Consider the following 17640-nt stretch of genomic DNA (forward strand, 5'->3'; position numbering starts at 1 on the left):
ATGTCGATACTGGTTGGAGTTCCTCTTTTGAAATGATTGAACGGGCGCTGAAGATCAAAACCGCTTTAGATAGTTGACGAACTCAGAGCGTGATTTAAGAAGACTAGAATTGGAAGATGAGGAATGGACACTGCTAATTGAAATTCAGTCTTTCCTTAAGCCGTTTGCTGAAATTACGAGAGTAGCTGAAGGATCAACTTACCCTACTCTGGGGTTTGCTGTGCCTCTTTTTAACAGTCTTATGATTGTCTTGGACAGTTACGATGAAGAAAAAGACGATTTTGTTCATGATTTTCGTATCATTGAAGCAGCGAGATCTGCCAATTTAAAGCTGAAAGTCTACTACAACAAGTATCTAAGACAACTAGTATCTATTTAATAGCCACAATTCTTGATCCTAGGTTAAAACTTGAGTATTTCAAGGACAACCAGTGGGATTCTGAAATCCAAGACCGTTTACTGCCAATGTAAGAAACTTTAATAAAATTTCCTAACTAGGAATGTTATAATGTTTTGAATGTATATAGGATAAAAGAATCTTGGGCAGATTATCGGCCGAGAATAACCATGACCCTTTCCGCAAATAGAAGGCCAGACGACTCTCTAACGTCAGCTATTTATAAAAAACGTCGCGTAACATGCTAATTAGAGGATTACTTAGCTATGGAAACCGAGAGTGGAGAATGTGATATTTTGAAGTTTTGGCAAATCCACGCTAAAAGATGGCCGGAGTTATCAAACATGGCGTTTGATTTTCTCACTATTTCTGCAACTAGTGCAGCCAGTGAACGCTCATTTAGTGGCGGGAAGGATCTTATATCCGATGCGCGAAACAAACTAAGCCCTGAGTCAATTGAGATGTCTATTTGCCTTATATGTTGCATGAAGGGGGGTTTTATAGCCCTATGAAATACACTCTTATAAAAAAATCAAATTTTTCAGCATTAAAAAATTCGAACTGCCAAACCGCGGTTGCTCGGTTTCCGGTTCGGTTCGGATCGGATTTACAACGGATCGGATACGGATAAATCCGGATGAATAAAATACCCGATCCAAACCGGACGGTTGGGATCCCTAGGTGTGGGTCATACACAAGAGGGAATATAGTCGGAATGATGAAAATAACAGAGAAATGGTCGACATGGTCGAAATGGATCGACCCAACAGGGAAATTTTGTCCAAAATGCACACCGAGAAATAACACAGCCAACAAGAATGTGGTTGCGAAGTGGCCCGCAGTGTACCGGCCGGCTAGTCTGAAAGACGCGAGCATGTAGGCCGCCGGGACCAACTATAATATAGACAGAGAACCACAACGTGATGGCAACAGGAGAAAGATAAACGTGGTGGAATGCCACGCTACAACGGCACCAAGGCACCGACCCGTGATAACCAATATGGCGGTGCCACGCTATAGAACAAAGAAAGGGAGGGAGGAGGCGACGGGACCAACGAAGAAAAGATGGCGGCTCTCACCAGACACGAGACGAACAACCACACAAAAGCAATGAGTATGTCGCACCGACACGAAAATGGAGAATCACAAGTTGATGACTGAGTGAAGCATGTAGGTAGGGAAAACCAACTGCGCCATGTTCAATAACCGTAGTTAACTCGGTGGGTAGAGAGCACTGAACTGTATTCACTTAGTTAGACAAGATTGATCTCGACACCAGCTCGACGTAGGTCAGACTGCCGCTTGCTCTCGGCCCGCTGGCCTCCAATGAGTGAGCTACATGACCTCTAGCGGTCAAGTATACAACACTGATAGGCTTTCCTAGCTTTTCAGGTAAACTAATACTTTACTGTCTTCCCCCCCCCCCCCTATCGTTCCTAACCATGTTGATACTTTAGGTACCACACACGTCTCACACACATCTTCATATTCTGTCACTCATTACATTCATACTCTCTCACCGTTCTTCACTCTTCATTCATCAGTCTAAAAAAAACCCTGTGGCAAGAGAGAAAGAACGAGCTATCTAACAAGTCATTTACTGGTTCCACATTCAGAGGGAACAATTACTCGTTATTGTCATTATCGGGTCGGGTAATCGGGTAGAATATAGAAACACCAAATTCTTTTCATCGGTATGCTGCTATTAAATTATTGGTGGCTTATAGGATGGGTTTCCGTCGGCGAAGCGAGAGATCCGCGTTTAAAGCTTCTTTGCGTTATTAGTTTCATAGTAAATTTAGCGAACGAATGCAATGAAATAAATATTTAATGTCATTTATTTTATTTGAAATTTAAAATAAAATATTTATATATATGTTTAATGATTATTTTATTATTAAAAAATTACACTATTTTCAGGAACGAAATAATATTGCAGACAGTTGTCTCATCCAAGCTTAGAACGCGGATCTCCCGCGTCGCCGACAGAAACCTATCCTATAAACCACTAACAATTTTTCAGCAAATAGCTAGCATACCGATGAAAAGAATTTAGTGTTTGTTTCTGGACTTATATTACCCAACCCCCTTATAATAATTTTTCACCAAACTCGCTCACTTGGTAGTGCGAGTTTTATTACCAACAGATAGCTTTTTAAAAATAAATCGGTGTTCTTCTTTTTCTGCAGGATACTGTACTTCAAGTCTAAGAACTAGCTATGGCACCGGACGACGGGGTTGTCACATTATTTTTTTAAAAACTATTTTATCTAGCATGGGGTTTACTGGTTAAGTTTGGTAAATTTAGGTTAAGTCAAGATAGAGGTTAGCTTGAGTAAGGGTTAAATAAACTGAATTAGGATAGTTAAGATTTAATTAAGTTAGGTTAAGTAGGTCAAATTAGTCAAGTTTAAATTAGATTTAGTAGATAGATTAAATTAAATTGTTACCGAAAACAATCAAAAAAGAGGAAAGACAGTTAAGAGAAAGTATTAAAACTAGATAAAGTTTTTATGCAGATGTTTTATTTGCTATTAGAATGTTTCCATTTATAGTGTAAGTCAATTAGTTAAACTGCTTGAAGCTAATGTAAATTTCAAATAGCAAGAGAAATTGACAGAGAATCTTGTTTACTGTGTGAGCACCATGAAAAGGGATATTTTATGTCACAGAAACTCTTTTGAATAGAGGAAACAGAAAGCCTGTCATAATTGGAATAAGATAATAAATGTAAAACTCCAAAACGGAAAAACAATAGTGAAAAATGTTGATATTTCCAATACAAAGTTATGCAAGGAAATGTTTAAAAACGGAAAAAACTACAGAAAGTTGCGTGTACCTGTCAACTGCAGTGAAAGAATTCAACACGCATAATATGACGACGTCGTTTCTGGTCACATTAGCATTAACCGTACGCTACACAAGATTTGTTATTTTTTCTTCTGGCCAAAGATGTTAATCGATATTACTCGTCATGTACAGAGCTGTGTAGGGGAGACCGGGGCTATACCGGTCAGTGGTTATTCCAGTCAACAAAGTGTAAATATACTGGTTACATTTTTTAATTTGAAAAACAAATTTTATGTGTACAATGTCGTGCTGCATTTGAGCACCAAAAAAATCGCCTATTAAACAAACTGTTGCTGAAATACATCTCGTTGTCCATATTGCAACAAGTTCCTATAGCATCGCAAAAACTTCTGCGTTAAGCAGCGCGGATATGGAACACGGTAGAAACTTATTTTTTTCGGAGAAATATAGCTCTCTTTTTCTGAAATATTGTTTTTTATCTTGAATTTTCTTTTATTTTGCGGAATTTTTTAAATCTGGAATCACGTTCTGGCTAGTCAGCAGTGTATCGTATTGGGTATTAAAATAAAATTATTTTAAAATAAAATACTTAAAATACGTATTTTATTGTTCATGACGTATGATTGTTTCATCCTTGGAGCTTGGGTTCCATGACACTGGTCTAGATTGTCCCTGATGAAAGCATAAGGATGCTCCGCAGTTACAGGATTTCTTGAAGTCTCTCTGCAGCCAATCAAACTTACTTCTCCACAGGTCTCTTTCAGAAATCATTTCCTCTAAAGATCTGAACGATTCCCAGCAGGTGCAAACTCCTGCTTCGTCAATCACAAACACTATCCCTCGTTGGTTGCTCGAGAACTTGATTCCATGGGGCGTAGATTTCACATAACTACCGGCATAAATGTTCAAAAATTTTAGATTTTTATTCATTAGAATTCTTTTCACTATTTCTTTTTAAGATACAACTTTAATTAAAAGGGAACTCAAGTTTGATGGTGGGCTTATTCCCTTCGTATGGGGAAAGATATTAAAAAGAAGTTGACTTTCTTTAGTAGTCAATCTACAAATAGAACAACCAGACAGAGAAAACCATCATTGCATAATTCCCCCCCACACACACACACATTAGGTATATATATGAGCTCAAAAGAATTTATAGATGATTACAGTAGGCTATTTTTCCTGCGGAAACCAAAAGTAATTCGATGCAGTACAATTGAAAATATTGCTGTAATGGACGCAGTGTGTGTAGCCTACTGGATGTTATTTTTTTTTATGTCATAAAACCTGTTCTTACTTTTTCTTGCATTACAAATTGAGTACAGCACTGCCAACAAGTAGGCTATCCCGTCTTGAAGGAACCCAAGATGCTGAGACTTTTATGTTTCAAAAGTTTTTTCGTTCAATTTCACATTTATCTTGACCCATTTGCAACAAAGTCTAACGTTTGAATCGTATTCAGTTACCTTCATGAATTTTTCGAATCCTGAGGATACAATATTAAGAAGCACATGTTCTCTAAGAGTTAGTCTGTGGATGCTGTAGGCTACACGAGCAGCTTTTCATCTTGATTGACCCGTTTGTGATTAGGTATTTGCACCACATGCATTTCTTACCAGCTGAAGCTGAGCTATACCGAACGGATGGAGCGATGGGCTACGTACTACTATTTTAAGAACAAGTAGTCAGGTCGATTTGGAGGGGTCAATCCGGTCAGTTTTCTGTTCAGTTTAGTCAGCTTGTTAACAGCTTGTTAACCGATTACCTTCGAAAACGGAAAGCCAAATTTTTTGCCATTCTGACTCATGACACACTGAGAAATTTTCAGCTCAATTTCTTACGTCGTTCAGTGAAGATACGTAACTATCAGCGCACAACTAGTTTGGTCGGACCTGATGAAGAGACGCTAAAGTGGGCGGTGACTGCAATAGTAAGTCGCCAAATGTCACTATGTCAAGCAGCGGAGGCATTTGGCGTGAAACGCAGCACATTGAGTGACTATCAGAAAAAAGTTGATCATTTGCATGGTGGAATAGTGCCTCCAGTGTTAAATCGCGTATAACATTCACGACAACTTTTAAGCAGTGTAATGGAATTGGAGAAGGCAGATTACTAAGGCATTGTGCGCTCCTCAACCATGGATTAACTCCCGTTTAGGTAAGGAAACTCGTTTTTCAGTATGCTAAAGAGAACTTGGAAGATGCGATCTGTTGCGTTCTAGTGAGTTTTAATTGTAAAAGTTAAATTAGAGGAATGCCTTTCATGAGTAACTGTTATCATAGGACAAGCAGTCAGCGTTTCTACGCCGAATCAACAGCATGAAGCAAGGGATGAAGTTCAGCAAGACGCAGTAAAACCTTCATCAACTCGCAAGAGAAGGTTAAGCCAGAGTTTATATTCAACAGTAATTGAGCCACCAAAATCTCGTTCCCTGAGTGGCCCGGCCAAAGTATTGGAGGAGTTTGGGATTTATTTAAAAGAACCCGTCGTAGCTATGGAAGTTCTAGTGAATCCAGTGGATCCCGACAGTGACCTTTGCGTCACTAAGCCCTTCGAGTATTGGAAATCTAATCAGTGTCGTTTTCCAATACTAAGCGAAATCGGAAGAGATGCTGTTAGCGTTGCAACATCATCAGGATCTGTTGAACGGGCTTTTAGTGTGGCTTCGGATATTTTATCAGCAAAACGCGCCGCCATGAAACCAGGTCTCTTCATCAACTTGATGCTTATCAAGTGCAACGCAGGGCTTAAAGTTGGTTTACGTGATGCTGTGTAAAACTGTAAACTAAAAGTAAGACTGTCATGCAATACAATACAGAAATTCAACAATTTATCGACTCAAATGTTGTTTTTCTTTTTTTGTGCTAAAAAAAACTTTTATCTTATCTTAACTTATCTTATTTTTATCCCACCATAAAAATTTGGAAATATCTTATCTTTACTGTTTTTTTAAGATAATATCTTGTATCTTAGCATTTTTTTTCGGTATTTCGGAATAACTTAACTTAACTTTTTTTTCGGGCTATTTTTTTTAGTATCTTTAACTTTAGGGTAAAAAAAAAAGATAGGAGACACTGTCTGTAGCCCATTGCAATGATTGATGAGCATCAGATCGTCAACCACGCCATTATCAGCTTCGCGAGAACAGGAGTAGTTCGAGATATAATCATTCAGGATAGATCTTCTCTTTAATGGTCTTCCATAATAAAGGTTTGCTGACCTCAACGATGACGCAGTTGATGAATATCTTCTTGAGCCAGTCAGGGATGAATTGGGAGCAGCCATTTCGCTATTAATAAAAAAAAATATTTAATTAAAAAACAAGAACATTGAGCGAAAATTTTTATAAACTTACCTTTTCAAGTATCCTATGAAGCAAAGAAACTAAAAACGCACATGCATAAAAATACTCCGTATGGAAGTTTCTAGTTGCTATCAATGAAAATGGCCAGTAGTATGGGCACGGAGGATGAGAAGAAGGAGGAACATCGCTCCATAAGCCTCATCAGGGAAAAGTGACTACCCCAGTGTCCCTTTCTGAAAAGTTGCCAGATTTCGGGAACTGGACCTGAGACCCCACGTTGCCAGTTCTAAAAAACGACATTTTGGTGAAAGTCCCGTAAATTTAGGTTTCCATGACGACAGTCGTCTGCTTTGTGATGTTCAAAGCATGGTTTGAATGTTATTGTCACGCTGTTAAAAGATTTCAAAATGCCCTTTAAGTGTGCCGTTCCAACATGCTCGTCTTCTAAAGGTAGTAGAAGTTTATTTAAGAATCGTGTTTCATATTTTTTAACCCCAAAAGATCCAATGCTGCTTGCTGAATGGGAAAGCAACCTTCACCTGTTGGATGGTCAACATCTTTCATCAAAGTCGAAAATTTGCCAATTAAATTTCTCAGAAAGTGATATTATTAAAGGGAAAACAGTGAAGGAAAATGGCAAAGATTGCTTTATTTCCCACAGAAATTGGATACTTAAGCCAAATGCTCTACCCTCAAGTGGTAAGTTGTAAACGATTGTGTAGTTGTTACCACCATTGTCTATGTACACCACGAGTTTCTTTTAGAATGTTGTAACATTTTTTCTTATCTCTAGAGAACGACTTAAATTGTGATGCTCAGACACCTTTCATTGGAGTTCGAATAGTTCAGCCATTGCCACTTGCACTGGATTTACCAGCATTTATCGAGGAGGAAGCTGATATGCAGCACTCATTAGCAGTGCAGTCCCTTCCATCGTCTTTAAATGGTAAAATGTATGTAATTCATTGCATGGATGACGATAACTGATTCAGGTTTTACAATTTTTATAGGAATGAATAACACCAGTTGTGAAGCTGAGATCCCTTTAAGTGTAGTTGAAGAACTAGGCACTGACAGATCTACCTCAAAAGGATGTGCATGTACCTGTACATGTGGAAAATTAGGTCTTACAAACACTGGGGTTTGTACTATTCAGGAACAACATGGAGAGAAACTATCATTGGTTATTGATAATTTATCATCTGAGACTAACAATGCGGGGAAGCGCATCTGTTTAGACGATGCCACGGTAAATTTTTCTTCTTCAGTCTCACCATTTCAAACAGATATAAGTTTTAGAACCCTATTCATTTCTGATTATAACTTTTCTATTGTATTCCTACTATTAAGGTTTTTACGGCAATTGAACAACAAACCCAACTGCAAGTGATGGCTACTGCTGAACAGATATTGAGCACAATAGTGTCATCTTCTTATTTTAGAGCAAATGAAGTAGTTTTAAAAATACCGCTACCCCCTGCTTGGGTTTGGGTCAAAGCTGCTATTGCCAAAGGATGGACGTGTAATGAATTCGTTAGTGATGACATTTTTACAGCTACGTGTACGTTTAGAAAACGGATGACAGTTAACTTTGAAAAGTTACAAGTGGACTACTCAGTTTATGGGATGGAGTGTCAAAATCAGGATCTTATTACTAAATCGTTTACGAACATCTCCGAACTGTGTAACGCAATAATTCGTTTTCATAATACGAAAGTTTGCTTGGGTTTAAAAATGGACAACCTTGACATCTCCAGTTTGGCGGAAATAAAAGGCGGAATTCTGAAACACGGAACTTGGAGAGCAACCAGGTGATTAATTACTACATTTTACCATATCTTACAACGTTCTACATATTTTTTTTTATTTTGAAGTTGCCAATTGCTGTTGGCCAATGGGCGGCGAAACACATGCACATCATGTTTGTCTTTACTCAACGGTACCCGCAAAAGATTAAAACGCTTGGCGTTCAGGAATCGCCAACTGCAGAACGCACATTACCGTTTTCAAACGAAACAACAGTTGATTCAACGGCTGCGTTTGCAATCGTTGAAATTGGATGTAGCCAGGCGAAAAGTGAAAAGGGCAAACTAAGTAACAAGGTAAAATCAATAAAGACCTCTGCGTGACCTTGTATGATCCTAATTACCTCTTTGTTACACAGTCCTTGAAAAAGAAGATAAAGCAGCTTGAGGAGAAGTTTGATGCACTGGATCACTCGAAGGTTGAGATGTTAATAAAAGATGATGTTCAGCTAACTGATTCGGTAAATTGAAATCCCCTACACCGAATATGCACAACACCAGCTCTACCTCGCACGCAGTCTACTACACCCAGTATAATCCACCCAGTGTTCTCAAGCCATTCTACTACACCCAATGTTCTCCAGTCATTCTACTACACCCAGTGTTTACCAGCCATTCTACTACACCCAGTGTTCTCAAGCCATTCTACTACACCCAATGTTCTCCAGTCATTCTACTACACCCAGTGTTTTCTAGCCAGTCTACTACACCCAGTGTTCTCCAGCCAGTCTACTACACCCAGTCTTCTTCACCCAGTCTACTACACCCAGTCACTACACCCAGTCTACTGTAGTACTACTGTAGACACTGTATATTACTGTAGTACTGCAATAAAATATTTAATATTTCCTTGTTATTATGATTTCGAATATTATAGGATAAGCGAACAATTCTTATGGTTTTGAAGAAGGCTAAATGCCTGAATAAGAAAAGTATGAGATACGATGCCGATTGGCTCTTAGATTGCCTTATCCTTCGCTTGAAGAGCAAGGCAGCGTATGATCAATTGGCGACGTCGAAAATGATTCCAGTCCCTCATGTCAATACTTTGAAAAGGCTGCTGAGTGGGATGTCCACTCATTTTGGTTTCAACACATTTGCCCTTCAGGCAATGAAGCGGGCTCCATCAGGGCTCCCGGACATACAAAGAATGGGATCGGTTGTGTTTGATGAAATGTCTATTAAAGAGGCATTAAACTTTAATGCCCAGACGTTTAACTTTGATGGCTTTATAGACACAAACAGTGAAACGAGTTCTACGATATTACCAGCAATTCACATACGCCTGGAAGAGGACGAAGTTTTGGACACGGGAGAATCGAAACTGGCTGACCATGCCTTGGTATTCGTTTTTAGGCCCTACATGGCTTCCTGGATACAGCCTTTTGCCGTATTTGCCTCCAAAAACTCAACTTCCGGTGAAGACCTTTACCGCTTGGTTCTGAAGGCTCTTGTATTGTTGGAAGAACACGGTGCCATCGTTAAATCAATTGTGTGCGATGGAGCGGCAACGAACAAAAAGATGTGGAGCTTGGCTGGCGTTTACGGTCACACGGACGACCATAAAGCCATTCTGAACAACGTAATGTTGCATCCAACAAATCAAGAAAAGATATATGTTATGGGTGACGCCCCACATCTGATCAAATGCATCCGCAACCATATATTGAACACGACTAACGTTCAAGTATTTATAATACGATTAAAAATGTAGCGCAATCGATTTTTATTGTTTTTTTTTTACAGATGTCTGGGAAACTTGTTAGCTGGACCCATGTCGAAGAGCTTTTCGCGACTGATAGCTCAACTGTTGGGGGTTTGCAGGCTTGTTCTCGCCTAACCCCAGTCCATATTCATCCAACAAACATGCAAAAAATGAATGTTTCTCTGGCAGCACAAGTAAATATTACAATTCCACGCCCTTCTATTTTATAAATATGTTAATATACCACGAATTATATTAGGTATTATCAAAATCTGTCGCGGATTTGTTCCGGTATTACAGAACGCAAACAGAAGACCCTGAGCTTGCGCTACGTTTCAAAGACACTGAAGGAACTGAAGAGCTTTTTCGTTTAATTAACGATGTATTCGACATCATGAACGGACGATGTAGAAAGAATGCTATCTCAAGAGACGACTGGGAAGGAAAAAAAGACGTACTGTACAGAATTTTATAGCAATCATGAGTAAATAAAATAACGAAATAATATTACAGCGACTCAGAGAGCTGCTTACGCACATAGACGAATCTGAGTGCTACGGATGGGATTTTGAGGATGGATTTGACTGCCCACCTTTATATCCCCGCGTTTGCCTCGACGTTGACTCTCTCAACATTGAGAGTCACCATACTCAGCACTATAGAATTGGTGGACGAGCTGTTGGACTTGGGTTTTACCTACGTGCTGACGGGGAAATTTAATCAAGATTGCATAGAAGTAGAATATATACATCATTTCTTTGGTGTGCAAGCTTATAATAATTCTTTTAAAATTTAAATTTCTAGAGATTTTTCGGGATTATTCGCTCTTGCGGAGGCTCATACAATAAACCAACTGTTTCATCATTTCTTCAGCTCTTTCGCATGCTGACACTGTACTACCCCACCAAAACTATTATTGGATCAAATGTGGATGGAGTGGAGCGCATGGTTCTGCTTTCATCCTACAAGGACTGGCTCAAAAGTTTGTATATAAATAATCAGAAAGCTTTCGCCGCCAAAAGAGCCCAAATGAAGGACATTTTGTTAAAGGGGATTGTAATAGAGCTAGGACCCTGGGTAAAAGAAAAAGATAATAACTCCACGGAAGTCAGCGACAACCTCGTCTATTATATCGGGGGCTATCTGGTCTATTCTTTTGGGAAAAAAAAAACATTGCGCTTGTTGTGTGAAGACCATGGCGGCAGAAAACGGTAGTAGTTTGCCGGATAATATGACCGCACAAACTCTGACGAAACTGAAATCAAAGGGTTGGTTAAAATGGGCGTCATTAGATTGGTCAACCTATTGACGATTGTTGAAAAAACAATTATAAAGTTTGTAAACGAGGGAATTATTTTTTTGCGTGATGCTTTCGAAGCAATTTTAAGGGAACTCGTTTTCGATAATCTTCCTCAGGTGGGCTGCCATAAACATGGCAATGAGTTCATGACAGAAATCATTTTCAAATTTATGATATTGTGTTTCAAATGTATCGCAAAAAGAAAAAGCATGGAGAAAACGGAAAAGAAAAATAGCAATGCACACACACACGCAAAATTGTCAAAAAAATAATGTTTCCTATTTGTCGTTCAATGATTTCAATAAAATGACAAAACCTGTATCTATATTTTTCTTCCAATCCCGGTTTCGAAATCGAAATTCAGACAATAAAAAGTTAAGTTAACGTCGTCAAATCGTCAACGACAACTTTTAAGTTTTTACGAAGCCGAAAATGTAAGCTAAAACAATACAATGAAAACAAAAATAACTCAAACAAATTACCAGGAGTTGCCAGTGACAGCGAAATAATCCAGCAGGTGCAAATAGTGTAATCCATCAGCGAAAACTTTGAGTAGAACTAAACTAACTACGCCACTACACTCACCCACTACACTATAGGAGCTGCTCGCCGGGAGAAACCACGCGACTAAAAAAATGACGATCGAAAGCGAGCTAAGCCCTTGATTCCAACTTTGATCACCAGGGACCCAAATCAAAACACAACAACTTTCTGCTGTTTTTTCTTAGAACTGGCAACGTGGGGTCTCAGGTCCAGTTCCCGAAATCTGGCAAATTTTCAGAAAGGGACACTGGGGTAGTCACTTTTGTAACTAGTCGATGTTCCTCCTTCATCTCTTCCTCCGTGGTATGGGATTCCAGAAAACTAATTCACTTTACATAAATTATACTGAGGAAACATAGAATCATCAAACAACGTAATAGGTACATAATAACGCCTAATTGCATATTCTAAACCATCATCACGTAAAAATTTATTTATGACAACAATTTCCCCGGTACACATTGTCACACAGCAATTTCCAAAGTCTTCGCGTTTTCTTGATAAAAACTTTCTATCACATTTTAACTTTGCGAATTGACAGCCGTGAAATCCTTCGTAAATAGGACCTATATATAAAATATATAGGTAAAAGTCTATTTTGGCCGACCACAGTAAACTTAAGAAACTAACTTAACTAACTTAATTTAAACTTAGTTAACTTAACTTAATAAACTCTAGTAAAGTACCTAAGCGGGACCAGGCCCGAGCAAAGCGAGGCAAAATAGGGGTTTTGGGTGGGTAAAAAACTAAAGTAGTATGGTAAAGTAAAGTAATGTAAGATAAGTTAGTTTAATATAGTTAAGTTAGTTACACACTTAAGTTAAGTTAAATAGTTAAATAAATATTAATTATAGTAATAAATAAATTTGGATGCAAAACACAATCTTGGCGCACACGAACATTTAGAATAACACTATCTTGCTAAATAAGATAATTAAACATAAATAGAAACTAAACAACATTACCTGAACTAGTATCTGATATCCGTAATAGGTAATAGATGTACAGTATGTTCCAAAAAACCAAACATTTGTTGTAGGCGGATTTGCTTAACCAACAAAAACAAAAGAATACTTTAATTAATCATCATTAAATTAAAATAATATAATATAAACCACAATTTATTAAAAAATAACAATTGGATTTAATAATATATATTACATATATTAATTATAGTAGTGACTTATTAAGTAATCTTAAAAAAAAACATTTCAAAACAAAAGAATGCCTAATAATTTACTATTATAATAAATAAATCTAATATTCATAAATAGAAATTAATATATTATTTTATTTCGGTTAAAATTTTGTTATAAATAGTAATTTAAATTATATTATTATAATTTAATAATGATATAATAAAAGTATTCTTTTGTTTTGGGAGTTGAGCAAATCCGCCTAAAATAAATGTCTGGTTGCCATAGAAACGAGATTTCCATTCCTTAACTCTGTCTCGCGTAGACCAGTAGAGTAAAAAAAAATGGAAAAACTTTGTAAAATTCTTTGCTATGCCTAACGGCAAGTATTCCCAGCACACACTGATGTAAGGATGCGAGCTCATTGATGGGTGTCTCGTTTCCATGGCAATTTCTTACATGGTTTTTCCACATTTTACCATTTGCTTCAATATAGCCTAAAACTCGATGCGTTGATTGACTGACTGACTGAACTAATGGTGCTATTTGACAATAGGGGGCATTGTTATTTGAAAAGGGTAGTCGGATTTTTTTGGAACCTACCATACACACCACACTGTCACAACCGAAAGAATTACAATGATAAAAATTTTTCGTCTGCAACTTGAAATTCCCCAGAGTTGCATGTATTATTTTTGAAGAATAAGTAAAATCTTTATATGCAATAAGTTCATACTATTAAAATATAAATAAAAGTGTTTAAACATAAAGCATGTAGATAATGACAATTAATAATGATATAAATAACATTACTTTTTAAAATACAGTATTGTTGAAAATAAATGTAAATAATAACTATACTTTATTTACATATAATTTATCTACATAGACTAATACATTCTTACCACAGCTGGGTTCGAACCATTTGCATCATATTTAGCGACCAGCGCTATACTACTGAGCTACCCAATACTGCATATTCATTTATCATTAATAACGGCTAATAATAATAGATCCATTCGTAGACATGATGGAATTAATACTAATATTAATATTACGTAAAAAACACAACCCAATTCATAATAAATAAGTTTAGTTAAATATTACTTAACTACGCGTTTCTCAGACTAGATATTAAAATAGTATACTTAACTAAACTTTACTTTTTAAAATAAATATTGTTGAATAGTAAGGTAAAAAGTAACATTTTATAAATAAGTAAACAACTTTATAAATACGTACCTTAAATACATAATCTAAAAATACTTAACCGTCACCAGATTTGAACCAACAAATAAAATAGACTTTATCCAAAAAAAGTATAGTTTAATAAAGTATAGTATAGCATAGAATAGTTCGGTACAGTGAAGTATAGCATAGTAAAGTATAGCATAGTACAACAAAGCATACCATACTATAGTCTAGAAGTAAACAATAATAGAGTAAAGTATAATATAGTAAAGTATACAACATATAAACATACCTAAATGCTCAAATTTTAACTTAAGAAGTTTAGTAAAGTATTACTAAGCTAACTATTCCTCGGACAACAATAGAAATACAATACTTAACTAAACTTTACTTTTTAAAATATTTATTGCTGAATAGTTAGGTAAATAGTAAATTTACTTTTTTCAACTTAATTGAATAAAGTTGTTTAAGTTAATTAATTGTTAACTTAACAAACTAAATTCAACTAGATAAACTTATATAATTATACCACATCTAGATTTGAACCTTAAGCCTTATTTATAGAAATCCAGGGCCATATCACTGAACTACTCAATAATATAATCATAAGATTCTTTACACATTGTATAAGCCGATCTGAACATGTCATTTAATAACGACTAATTATAATAGATCCATTCGTAGAAATAATCGAATCAACTAGTATTACGTTAAATACACAAACCAATTTAACTAAAATTATTTTAGTTACATATTACTTAACTACATGTTTGTCATACTAGAAATAGAAATACTACACTTTACTAAACTTTAGTCTTTAAAGTATAATAATTGTTGAATAGTAAAGTAAAAAGTAACTTTACTTTACATAAACGTAATTTATTAACATAATCTAAAATAATTTTACTTTCGCTAGATTTGAACCATAGACCATAATCGCACCAATCCAGTGCTATACCAATAAGCTACCTAACACTTCATTCATATAAAATATTGCGGATTTTATAAACCATTTAATACATAATACCATTTAATGACGGCAACATACCTTACTACGTTTGGCAACATTGTGATTCTAAAATAACTATTATTCTGTCAATCAGTAGAATACAGAACAGTTCAGTATATTTGTGTCGTTAAGTAGTTGATTTAAGTAATAACAAAGTTACTTTGGTCGGGTAAAATAGACTTTATCAAATATATAAAAATTCAATCGGCTACACTACAGCAGAGATTTGAAGATTGATATCTTCAATAGAAGAAATCTAGATCTAGATCTCTAACACAAGACATTCAAATAAATGAAATAGGCAATGTTGCGAAAGGCGCACATTTAAAAAAATTGTGAATTTCAATCACAAATTTAACATATAAATAATTGCCTAATCTAGATGAATTAGGTATTTAAGGATAGGGAATTAAATTAAGCTTAAATGAAATCAATTTCTGGACACATTGATTGGTAATTTTATAGATAACGAACGAAAAACCCCAATTTTTACTATACCCCCGAGAGCCGAGGGGCCTCCTATACTAGCGAACCTGGCGGGGAATCTTGGGACCCTATACTGAACACCCGCCGTTTCTTCCAAGAGACTGGGATAGCGCGAGAGTGTACCTTTCCTATTATATCGTGCTTTCACTATTAATACAATAATGGGATGTATGTCAATTTTCTATTGCATATAATGTTAGTAAAAGTTTAGTTCTTTGATTTCTATTATAACACTATTTATATTTAAGGCTAATGATGGAACCAAAATGTGGATTGAAACGGCAAACAAAGAGGACACTGTCGACTTGATTCGCAACTGATGGAAAAAAGTGGCGAATTTAACTGAACAAAAACTGCAAATAGTACCCTAACTGGCACCAGGCATTCTGGCAAAATGGCTGATGCAAAAGTATATAGTTTGGCTGGCAACCAACTAATGTCTGAAACGATCAGGCAATTACTCTCTAAGAAACGCTGTGTTGAAAAAGGGAAACATGACCATGCTTTGAAAATATTCTAAATTCTATGTTTTCAAAACGGAAACACAAAGTTTAAAAAATGGAGTAAATTTCTTTTTCTCATTTTTACCTTCGCGCCACTTTGGACATTAAACCTAATAAACGCCCCTCATTAAACGACACATGATTTAACTAAACATTGCGTTAAGAAAAGGTAAAAATGTTAACTTTTTGCATCTCTTTGGTGGGATGTAAAAAACAAACATTTTGAAACATCAACAAATGAAATAAGTATATATCGCGTGAATTGGTTTGATAATCAAGTTTATTGCAAACGTAAAAATGTGTTTATTTAAAAAAAAATGAAAAATATTATTTATCTACATTATCAAATCTAATAGATAGAGATTAGTTGTTTCCCATTGCATAGTATGTATTTTGAGATGTCTATTGAAAAAGTTTTTTCTGACAGAGCTATCACCTGTATGTTTCTCAAATAAATAATAGTGGTGCATTAAAACTGAATATTTTCTGTTACCAAATGAATTTTCATTAAAAATCCCTGAGAATAAGCCAGAGTCAATAATCGTATAATATTTGTCATTGAAAAATCAAACGATATTCAAATGACTTTTATGTTTCTTCATATTTTCCTCTATTAATATGATCAAATGTAATAAAAATGAGGGCCCAAATAGCACAATGGTTATCAAGCTAGATTCTGACATTATAGGTTGCTGGTTCAAACCTCGACAAAATTATGAGATATTTCATATTTGACATGTTTTAATATGAAGATTGAGTTGAGTTAGGATAACTGAATTCAAGATAGTTTGTAGTTCACACCACTATTTTGTACACAAATGTGAAGTGGAAACAAAAATGTATTGATCAAAATTCAAAAGAGTACAGTTTTCTGCTTTCTTCAGGAATAAACCTATGCCATCCAGAATTAGGTTTTTCCACACAAATATGAACTTCCATAGAGATAGTTTTAGGAGTAGAAATGTGTTTCTTGAGAATGTCATTGAATTGCTGCTCATTTAAAATGGTCTTCTCGTGCAGCAACTGAGTCTGGGAATGAATCCAATTCTTGGCCATGTAGTTCTTTCGATGCAAATTAACTGAAATGAAAAATGAATATGAGTACAAGATTCTTGTAATACTTTTTTACAGTACATACCAGCGTCTAGATATGTTTCATAATCAATTGCTTGTAAAGCCAATTTTTCACGTTTGATATCGCCATTATCAAAATATACATAAAACTCAGTTTCTATTTCGTAGATAATTCTAGTAATTGATGACATTTTAACTAAAAGACACAGGGGAAAAATAACAACGAGTTAATAATAATGTTTCAATATAAAGGTGTTCACAGAAAATAACAAACCGAGTTATATGCTGAGCGTCAGATTGATCAGTGAAGACTGAGCGTTAATAATCCAAACTGACATTAGCTCGTTTTGTACAAACAGGAACAAAAGAACAAAGA

General features: G+C 35.8%; 1 long non-coding RNA gene and 1 pseudogene across 1 annotated transcript; one reads left to right on the top strand and one right to left on the bottom strand.

Annotated features, from left to right (window-relative positions):
* Positions 1 to 6666: 6666 nt before the first annotated feature.
* Positions 6667 to 10742, top strand: LOC123469887 (annotated as a pseudogene).
* A 6269-nt stretch (positions 10743 to 17011) lies between these two features.
* Positions 17012 to 17635, bottom strand: LOC123469637. Its single transcript, XR_006642921.1, has 3 exons — positions 17539 to 17635; positions 17329 to 17460; positions 17012 to 17269 (listed from the first exon to the last, which is right to left on the bottom strand). It is a non-coding gene; the product is annotated as an uncharacterized LOC123469637 (long non-coding RNA).
* Between the last annotated feature and the right edge of the window lie 5 nt (positions 17636 to 17640).

This window comes from Daphnia magna, linkage group LG2 (genome assembly GCF_020631705.1).
Source record: "Daphnia magna isolate NIES linkage group LG2, ASM2063170v1.1, whole genome shotgun sequence".
NCBI classification, from domain to species: domain Eukaryota; kingdom Metazoa; phylum Arthropoda; class Branchiopoda; order Diplostraca; family Daphniidae; genus Daphnia; species Daphnia magna.